The sequence below is a fragment of the Phyllobates terribilis genome, unplaced genomic scaffold, assembly GCF_046119375.1.
Source record: "Phyllobates terribilis strain yellow unplaced genomic scaffold, ASM4611937v1 Scaffold_3__8_contigs__length_932513732, whole genome shotgun sequence".
NCBI lineage: Eukaryota > Metazoa > Chordata > Amphibia > Anura > Dendrobatidae > Phyllobates > Phyllobates terribilis.
The window spans coordinates 673,367,545-673,377,211 of record NW_027362763.1 but is presented as its reverse complement, the minus strand read 5'-3'; the positions used below and the strand labels follow the sequence as shown (position 1 = coordinate 673,377,211).

The 9,667-nt window shown below is 43.4% G+C and overlaps 1 long non-coding RNA gene across 1 annotated transcript; it reads left to right on the top strand.

Annotated features, from left to right (window-relative positions):
* Positions 1-596: 596 nt before the first annotated feature.
* LOC141258273 (uncharacterized) lies at positions 597-3,973 on the top strand. Its single transcript, XR_012318260.1, has 4 exons — positions 597-1,175; positions 1,263-1,296; positions 1,842-1,910; positions 3,185-3,973. It is a non-coding gene; the product is annotated as an uncharacterized lncRNA (long non-coding RNA).
* Positions 3,974-9,667: the final 5,694 nt, after the last annotated feature.

Sequence of the window (9,667 nt, the reverse complement as noted above, 5' to 3'; positions counted from 1 at the left end):
AAATAACATAGTTCGCTATAACTGATCACTTCCAGAGCACAATCTACACTTTTCCCAAGATTTCTACACTGCATGAAATGACAAAAAAAGAAATCTAGTGCCGCACTACACAGTAACAGTGCCCCAGTGTCATTCTGTGCCGGCTCATCTCTGTCAGCAGACATATTGTCAGATGGCAAAGATGTAGCAGAGCTGAAGACAGAAGACCTATGGATTACGTTGGAGTGAGGATTTTTCTTTATTAAAGATGGAGTCCCTAAATGTGTTTTATTTTTAAAAAAAAAAAAAAAATTCTGTCTTTTTTTTTCTGTTTACTAGAAATTCATGGTGGCTATGTCTAATTTGGCGTGACACCATGAATTTCGGGCTTAGTACCAGCTGATAATACAAAGTTGGCCTGGTACTAACCCTATTCTTACCCAGGGTGCCACTCACCACCAGGGCCGCTGGAAGAGCCGGGTAAAGCACCTGGAAATGGTGCTATGAGGAATGCGCCACTTTCAGGGGTGGCTGCGGGCTGCGATTTTCAGCGTGGGCGGCCAAGAACAAGCAGTCGCAGAGTCCAGGGCAAAAATAAGTAAAAATGTATTTAAAAATGAATAAATAAATAAACTAAAACCCATAATTTTCATTTGTCTCGCTTTTCCCAATTAAAGAATAAAGAAATTTAAAAAAAAAATAAAAATAAAAATTGGTACATCGAATTCCGTAAAACTCCATCCTATGAAAATATGAAGAACCCAAATTGTAAACCGTTTAAAAAAATTAAAATCAAAATAATTGAATTTTCGATCGCGGCACTTCTCAAAAATGGAATAAAAAGCAATCGATCAAAATGGTATGAATAAAAATACAAAAAGACCCTCACCCAGCCCCAGCAACAGAAAAAGTTACAAGTCCCAAAAATGGAGGAATAGAAAGCCCATACTCATCCTGGGAAAAAAAAACCCCAGGCCATATAGACGGAACAATAAAATGGTTTGTGGCTCTTGGAAAAAGGCGAGAAACAAACAAATCTCTCTGTTTTCTGGTGGTAGCTGGTGACGGGAACATGTTCTTTTTTCGCTTTGCAGAGTTGAAGAGCTGGATCTGATCCACAACCTGGAGCTGAGAGAGCTGTGGCTGGAGGGAAACCCTCTGCACGGGGCGGTGGAAAGCTTCTCCGCCTGCTACAGGTGCCCGCACCTCTCTGCTATCTCATTATTAAACAAATGCAAATCACCGATTCAATGCTTTTTTTTTTCTTTTTTTGTGTTGCACAGATTGGTAACTTATTTTCCCACCATTGAAAAACTAGTAAGTATACACCTAGGAAGACTGTAAAGCATCAACTGTATCCTAAAAAAAGGGGTATTCCCATCTCCAAGATCCTATCCCACTATGTAGTAGGTGTAATAATAATATTAGCAAATACCTCCAATTAAAATTGTAGTATTGTTTTTCTGATTAGCTATGTCGCTTACCCCATGTGCACTGCATTGTAGTAGTTTAGGTATCCATGATTACGACCACTAACAACTGTCGCTATATGAGTGGTCGTGACCATAGATACCTAAGCTATTACAATGCCCTGCACATAGGGTAAGTGACATAGTGAATCAGAAGAACTATACTGTATTCTAATTGGAGATATTTTCGAATATTACTATTATTAGATCTACTACATATTGTGGTAGGATCTTGGAAATAGGCTGTATCTTTGCCTTTAAAAGGATAGTTCAATCTGCTGCATGGTGCGCTACCCCGTGTACCCCAGCTTTATACCTTTCCCCCTGTGAGCCTTCCATCATACCAGTCACCTTTCCTGTCCTGTATTATATCCGCTGTCTCCATTCTTGCAGGACGGACAGTTTTTTAAAGAGAATCTATTTTTTGAGCCAGAAGAACCCCAACCTCTCCCACAGGCAAAGGTAAGTTGTATTCTTCTTTCACTTAAAGGGCTTGTCCAGAGCCGTTCACTTCCACATCGGATACTAGCGGTGCTGATGACGTTGCGATCCGCAGACCTACCAAGATGCTAGCATGATGGGCAGGTATCGTGCACCCGTCCGGTTCATTAGAATAGGACATGTGCCCAATATCTGAACACACGGGTCATAACGTCAGCAGCACCGCTCACTTCCAGGGCGTTGGTAAGCAATGCTGAAGTTCTTTGAATAAGCCCTTTAAAAGGTGTTCTCTCAATGGGATATTCTATGGATATACCTTAAAGGGGTTTTCCAGTTTTGGAAACTCCCTTTTCTTTTGGCTGCAGTTTGTTTAAAAAAAAAAAAAAAGCTCTTTACTGGCCAGCCCCAGGTCCAGCACTGAGTCTCCGCCGCTGCTCCAAGTGTCTGTTATGGCCTGCAGCTCTGACATCACGTCAATAGTGCTTGGCCCTGAGCGTATTGTGCCGCTACTGGTTGTGATGGCAGCACTACGGATAATGACACACTAAAAGGCGCAGTGGAGACTCAGTACCGGACCCAGTGAGGATGAGTAAAGCACAGTTTCTTTAAAAAAAAAAAAATTGCAGAGGGGGAACAGGAGTTTTCCAAAGCTAGAAATCTCTTTAAATATCTGAGATGGACCAACCCTTTTATTGTCCCTTATATTATAGGTTAGATCTAGTAGTAAGGTGGTGGGGTGCCATCTTTAGTTGCCTCAATATGTATCTTTGTGTATATAAATAAAAATATTTCTATCTACGGCACAGTGCAAAAGTTTTAGTTGGAATAAATGCTGTAGAGTAAAGAATGCTTTCAGAAAGAGAAGTGCTAACGCCTTCACCCTCCAAACCTGTTTTCACCTTCATGACCCGGCCAATTTTGCAACTCTGCCCAGTGTCCCTCTGAGGTAATAACTCTGGAACGCTTCCACATATCCCCCTGATTCTGAGACTGTTTTTTCCTGACATATTGTACTTCATGATAGTGATAAAAGTTGTTCAATATGACTTGCATTTATTTGTGAAAAAAACAGAAATTTGGTGAAAATTTAGCAATTTTCAAAGTTTTAATTCTTATGACCTTAAATCAGAGAGATGTCACACAAAATAGTTAATAACATTTCCCACATGTCTACTTTACATCTGCATCATTTTGGAAACATAATTTTATTTTTGTTAGGAAGTTATAAGGATTAAAAATTGACCAGCAATTTCTCATTTTTCCAACAAAATTTACAAAACCATTTTTTTTTTTAGGGAACACATCACATTTGAAGTGACTTTGGGGGGCCTATATGACAGAAAATGCCCAAAAGTGACATCGTTCTAAAAACTGCACCCCTCGAGGTGCTTAAAACCACATTCAAGAAGTTTATTAACCCTTCAGGTGCTTCACAGGAATTAATGGAACGTGGAAGGAAAAAATGAACATTTTACTTTTTTTTTTTTCACAAAAATTTTACTTTAGCCCCCAATTTTTCTATTTTCACTAGGGTTACAGGAGAGAATGGACCCCAAATTGTGTTGCGCAATTTCTCCTCAGTACACCGCTACCCCATTTGTGGAAGAAAACCATTGTTTGGGCGCACGGCAGGGCTCGGAAGGGAAGGAGCACAGTTTGACTTTTCAAACACAAAAATGGCTGGAATCGAGAGCTGCCGCCATGTCGCTTTTGGAGATCCCCGATGTGAGTAAACAGTGGAAACCTTCCACAAGTGATGCTGTTTTGGAAACTAGATCCCCCAACGAGTGTTAGCTGTGCGGGATGCACCTTGTACTCCCAGGTGCTTCACAGAAGTTTATAATGTAGAGCCGTGAAAATAAAAAGTTTAATTTTTCCCACAAAAATGTTCTTTTAGCCCCAAATGTTGCATTTTCACAATGGTAACAGGAGAAAATGCACTGTAAAATGTATTGTGCAATTTCTCCTGAGTATACCAATACCCCATATGTGGATGAAAACTACTGTTTGGGCGCACGGCAAGGCTCGGTAGAGAAGGAGTGCCATTTGACTTTTTAAATGCAAAATTAGCTGGATCATTAGCCGACGCCATGTTGGGTTTGGAGAGCTCCTGATGTGCCTAAACAGTGGAACCCCCCCCCCCCCCCAGAAGTCACACCATTTTAGAAATTATACCCCTTTGGGAATTTATCTGCAAGTGTAGTGAGTTTTCCAGAAACAAGCAGCAGTGGATGTTGCTGAGTGAAAATTGCAAATCTGCATTGTAGTGACCAGTATGTTGTAGCCCACAATACATTGTAGTGACCAGTACATTGTGTCCAGCCCATGCTTCTGGAGACACACACCTGTAGTTTAGGCAGGCTGTCATCGCTACAGAAATGCCAAACGTATGGATGCTACATGTGGTTTAGGCGCAGATGACTGCCTTCTGGACATCTGTCAAGCCAGCAGTCTTCCCCATGATTGTGGAGCCTAATGAAACAGAATAAGGTTCCTTTTTAAATGCTTTGGAAGCCTTTGCAGGTGTTTTTTGTTAATTATTCTAATTTACTGAGATAATGACTTTTGTGTTTTCATTGGATGTAAGCCATAATCATCAATATTAACAGGAATAAACACTTGAAATAGATCACTCTGTAATGACTCTATATGAGTTTCACTTTTTGTATTTAAGAACTGAAATAAATTAACTTTTTGATGATATTCTAATTTTGTGAGAAGCACCTGTAAATGAGAGTATTATAACACTATTACAATACTGCACTCCTGTATATTCCCCCTGGAGTTCACCAAATTCTGTACTATACATAGTAGACGAAACATAATAAATTCAGATACACGGCTGCTAGATATTAATTGAATTCTTTATTGGCTTCATACAAGATATCAAATGTAGAATTTCCCACCAGTCGTGTGGGGCAATAGTCATGTGGCCCTGATGATGATGGGCTCACGGAGAGTCGTCCGTCAGAACTCAGGAGAGGAAAAACCCCCGGTGGAGGAAACCTCTAGGGAACCATGTCTGATGGACTTCCCTTCCCTTGGGCGGTGCTGGATGATGGCAGCTTGTGCTGTAGATCGGGGTTGATGCAGCAGAAGATTCATTTATTCAGTGATTACATCTGACTGCAGAAAGTAATGAGAACAGAGACCGAGCCCGGAATCTGCCTCGTCCTGAAGTGCGGCTCCTCTGCTCCTGACATGGCAGCCGCCACATCATTGACTTCTTATAGCCGTATCCCGTCTTCTTAGTGGGACCCCAGGTCGCTTATAGTGATCTGTAGAAAGAGGGAACAGAACTGATCATGGAGCAGCCGAATATTTAATATCAGAGACGTTCACACGATTTACTCCCAGTCACTGCTGCTCAGTACACTCCTCTTACCTGGATTATATTTGGTCCATGGTGATGACAGAAACACCGACACTTGTTATAGCTGCGGGGGTCATTCTTGTTCTGGTTCACACCTCTGTGTACAAAATAACAGAAAACGCCTTATAATCCCACTATAATTAATCTCTTAATACATCTTTATAGGGGCTGGAGCTAAGCTTTACTGATAAACAGCTCCAATAATGGCAGCGCTCCCCCCATCATATTTATACATTCACTATATTGAGGGTATTATGGAAAGTCCGTGGTTACTTACTGGTGCAGGCTGGTCTGTGTCCGGTTGAAGGTCAGGGTGATCTCGTGGACAGTCATTGACTCTACATGCCGTTTATAGGCATGGAGTCACTTCCTGACCTTTTTGGGAAATGCGCTGATCTTGCCGGTCTGCAGGCAGGATATCAGATGAGTCCTCATCAACCGATGCCGGAACTCTGCTCTGGGTTCACCGCCATCTGCTATAAGCTCGTAGGCAAACGCTATGGCGAATAAGCCACAGTCATAACTGTTCCTCTGCTGATCCACATCGATAAATGTCAGATGTTTCAGGGGCTCTTCGACCACTTCACTGTACAGGTTGATAATCTGCTCACAGATGGACGGAGTCAGATTTCCAGAGTTGATGCTGTCGGCCACAAAGATTTGGCCATTTTTGTAGCAGGTGGTCAGCCAGTGCACCCTCTCCTCATCATAGTGGATTTGTACAGCATTCTTCAGTACACTGTACCCTGGGACTAGAAGAGCGCAGGGGGGCTGCAGGCCATCAAAACCCTCAAACTGACTCTGCAGCAGGTCCTGGGCCATCATGACGATCTCATCATCCAGGAAGCCTTCCTCCCCTTTGCTCAGCAGGATGGTTAACTGCTCTGGAGACAGGATGTCCTCCTGTTTCCTGATATCGGGCATCTCCACTTGTGGGGTCTCCATCTCCGGGGTTACCTCTCTCAGTAGATCAGAAAGGTTTTCTGTAGCAGCTCTCTTGGCCGGTGGCAGCATCTCGGGCTGACTGTCCTCAGAGGTTGGTGCTTTTCTTTTTAGATTGTCCCGGGGTCTTGTTTGTAGCAGCCCTTCGTGTGCACCTTGTGCACATTCTGGATCGGCAAGATCCTCTCCACTTTCTGCAATGCTGGATGTGGATTCAGTATCACCTACTATGTAGGTTGGGCTCTTCTCACCGCTGTCTTGGCTGATGACTTGGTCTTTACGTCTGGTTATAGCAACTGACCTGAAGCGCCTGACTGCTGTAATGGTGGCAGATTTCGTGGCCAGGAAGGAATCCTTCAGCAGTGTTCTCCAATTGCGATGGGATTTCCTGAATCGGGTCAGAAGGCTAAAGCCAATTGACTTGCAAGAAGAGAGAGCCTTGACCAGCAGCCGCTGGCCATAACGGGGACGTCCATGAATCCTCATGATGGCGTCGCTTTCTTTCTCCTTCTTTCTCCTTTTATTCCTTTAGCTTTGTGTATCCAATAAAGAGTCACACAAAAGACAGCCCCGGCTCTGCGCTCAGGCATTCTATACACTTTACTCCCATTGTGATGTCATAGAGCCGATGATGACGCCAGAGTTCCATGTAGATCGTGACATCACCGCCATGTAGATGATGACATCACAGCTCCAGGCCCAGCTGCTAAGGGCTCCCCAGTAAGATTGATGGTGACTCTACAGCTACATGCAGTTATTTTCTAACCCTTGTTCACAAATTTTCAGCCGCATTCTCCATATATTGGAATGAGGAGGCGCGTCTGTGTGTAGCCAAATCTCCACCGACGTATATAGAGATTGCAATAGGGGGGTATTGGTGGTTTATGGCACTTGCTGTAAAGAGTAAGTGCACAATATGACCCATGTTACATGTAGTTTTACCAGAAAGGTTTGCAATTGAACTTGTTAAAGGCGTCATGTTTTTACAGTATGTTCACACGTTGCGTTTTTGCTGCTGTTTTTTTCTGCAGCCAAAACTTGATGTCTTGGCAGTAAAAAAGCTGCAGACAAAAAACAGTTTTTTATTGCGTCTTTTTGCTGCGTTCTTCAGGATCCCAAAGTTCAGCTTTGCTTCCACCATACAAGCATGAGCAATGCAAGGTGTTAGGCGACGGATGTGACACCAGAAAACATTTTGGGGAAAAGGGGCAATTTGATACAATAATTTAGTGGAAAAAGATTTTTATGTCTGAAAAACTAGTGACTATTCATGAAAAAATACACAATTGGAAGTGTAAAAACAGCTAGGGGAATTGAATTGGTCAGTCATAGTTTACCCAAGACTTGGCGGTGCATTGAGATATCAGGTATTGTTTACTTTTATACATATCACTAATTTAATTAAAATGTACTAATCCTATCTGCCATCTCGGGTGAGGAAACCAAGACATTTAGGTTTAAATGTGGGAAAATCACAGAAATAAATGGGTTTCACGTCCAGCCATGCCTGGTTTTGTTTTTTTTCACTAAAAGCGCTGCAAGAACTGTTGACAACGTTTTCTGCTGCTTTTCTGCTGCTTTTTTGCACTCACTTGTTACTTTCTATGAGTGAAAAAACACTTCAAAAATGCTGAAAGAATTAACATGCATCAGTTTTCCAATTCAGTCAGGAAGAGTAAAACAAAAAATAAGCGTGAACCTGAGATTTCTGAAATCTCCTAGCTTTTGCTGACATTGTAAAAAGCAGCTTTTAATTTTCATAAAAACGCAATGTGTGAACATAGCCTAGGCTGCATTCACATGCTGCTTTCTCTAATCACCTCCATGAGAGCACCAACAGGAGGTTGCCTCCCCATCCTAATTAGGAACAGGAAACAAGAGGTTAAATAGCCCTTCCCTTCCCTCTAACCTCAGTGTTTTTCTTGTCCCTAAGGGATGAAGAGGTTTCCTTCTGGTGGGGCTGTGGCCGGCAATCTGCTTCCCCAAAAATCAGTACCTTTCAGCCGGGTAGCCGTGGATCGATCGTCCTGTGCCTTCCTTCCATGTCCGCTCCTCTTTCCTCCCGGCGGGACGGCACCTTCCTCCAGAGCTCATTCAATGCTGGATGGTGAGAAGATATTGGCTGGGGGCCTCCTGTAGCTCCCCAGCCAGTTGCGATGTCTCCCCCTCTCCCTGAGCGCAACGCTCTCCTCCGGTGTATAGCTGGCCGCATGGAGAGCTCATAGGAAGTGACGCGCGCCGGTCCATTCAATGGCCGCGTCGTCACTTCTGGTTGCGTTCCAGGGTGGAACGCACTGTCATTTTGGAAATTTGAATTTTCAATTAAAAAAGTGCAATAATCAGGATTGGTGGACCTGATATCAGGAGAGGGGGGGGCCTCATCCTATTGGATGAGGACAGCGCTGGATCTCGGTAACTGTATAAAAAGACCCTGATGGAAGACACCATAAGGAAGGACTGAGGTTCTAAAGATGGATGTGTCTTCCCCTAAAGCTGAATCTGCAGAGCCCAGCACAAACTCTGGCCCAGTGAGTATGTCTGGTATGGGTAAGTCCGTCTCGGTGCAGGATCCAGTCTTATGTTTTCCCCTTATTATTTTAGTGTGACAAGGATCCTGCACTGAAATCAAAAGGAAAAACCTGCAAGTCACAGATGTGCCATTTGCAATAAGAAACTCCCACTCACCCACAAAAAGGCCCTATGTCAGCCGTGTACAGAGAAGATGGTCTGTGAGGAACAATCATCCCTAATGGTTGAAGTCAGGGGAATGGTGCGCCAAGAGATCCAGTTGTCGTTAGCCACCTTCTCACAATCTTTTTCGGGGGGGTCCCTCAGTATAAAAAAAGAGGAAGTATGCCCCCAGAAAATTCCTCAGACTCTGAGGCAGAAAATTCAGCCCAGGAGGAATGGTTAGAAGAAGGCGAGGTCACTCCAGACATCAGTACTGATCAGGAGGATAGGAAATTCTTCTTCTTCTCTGATGACATGGAGGAACTTTTACTTGCCATCAGAAGCGCAACGGACGTGGAAAAAGAAAAAACGCCACGTACTGTCCAAGACGAGATGTTTGGGAGATTGAGATCAAGAAAGAGAATGGTGTTCCCCATTCATGACAATGTCCAGAATTCAATTCTGAATGAATGGGAATTTCCAGAAAGAAGGCTGAACATCCCATCTGACCTAAAGGATCGCTTTCCCTTAGATGGAAACATCTCTAAATGCTGGACAGAGATGCCTAAAGTCGACATTCAGGTGGCCAGGGTAGCGAAAAAGACTACCCTACCCTTTGAAGACTCCTCTCAGCTTAAGGATCCACTTGATCGTAAGATGGACAGTTTACTGAGAAAGTCATGGGAGACATCAGCTGCTGCCCTAAGAACAAACGTCACCTCCACCTGTGTCACAAGAACCTTGTTCCGCGGTTACATCAGTTAGAAGATTATATCCAGAGCGGTACTTCCAG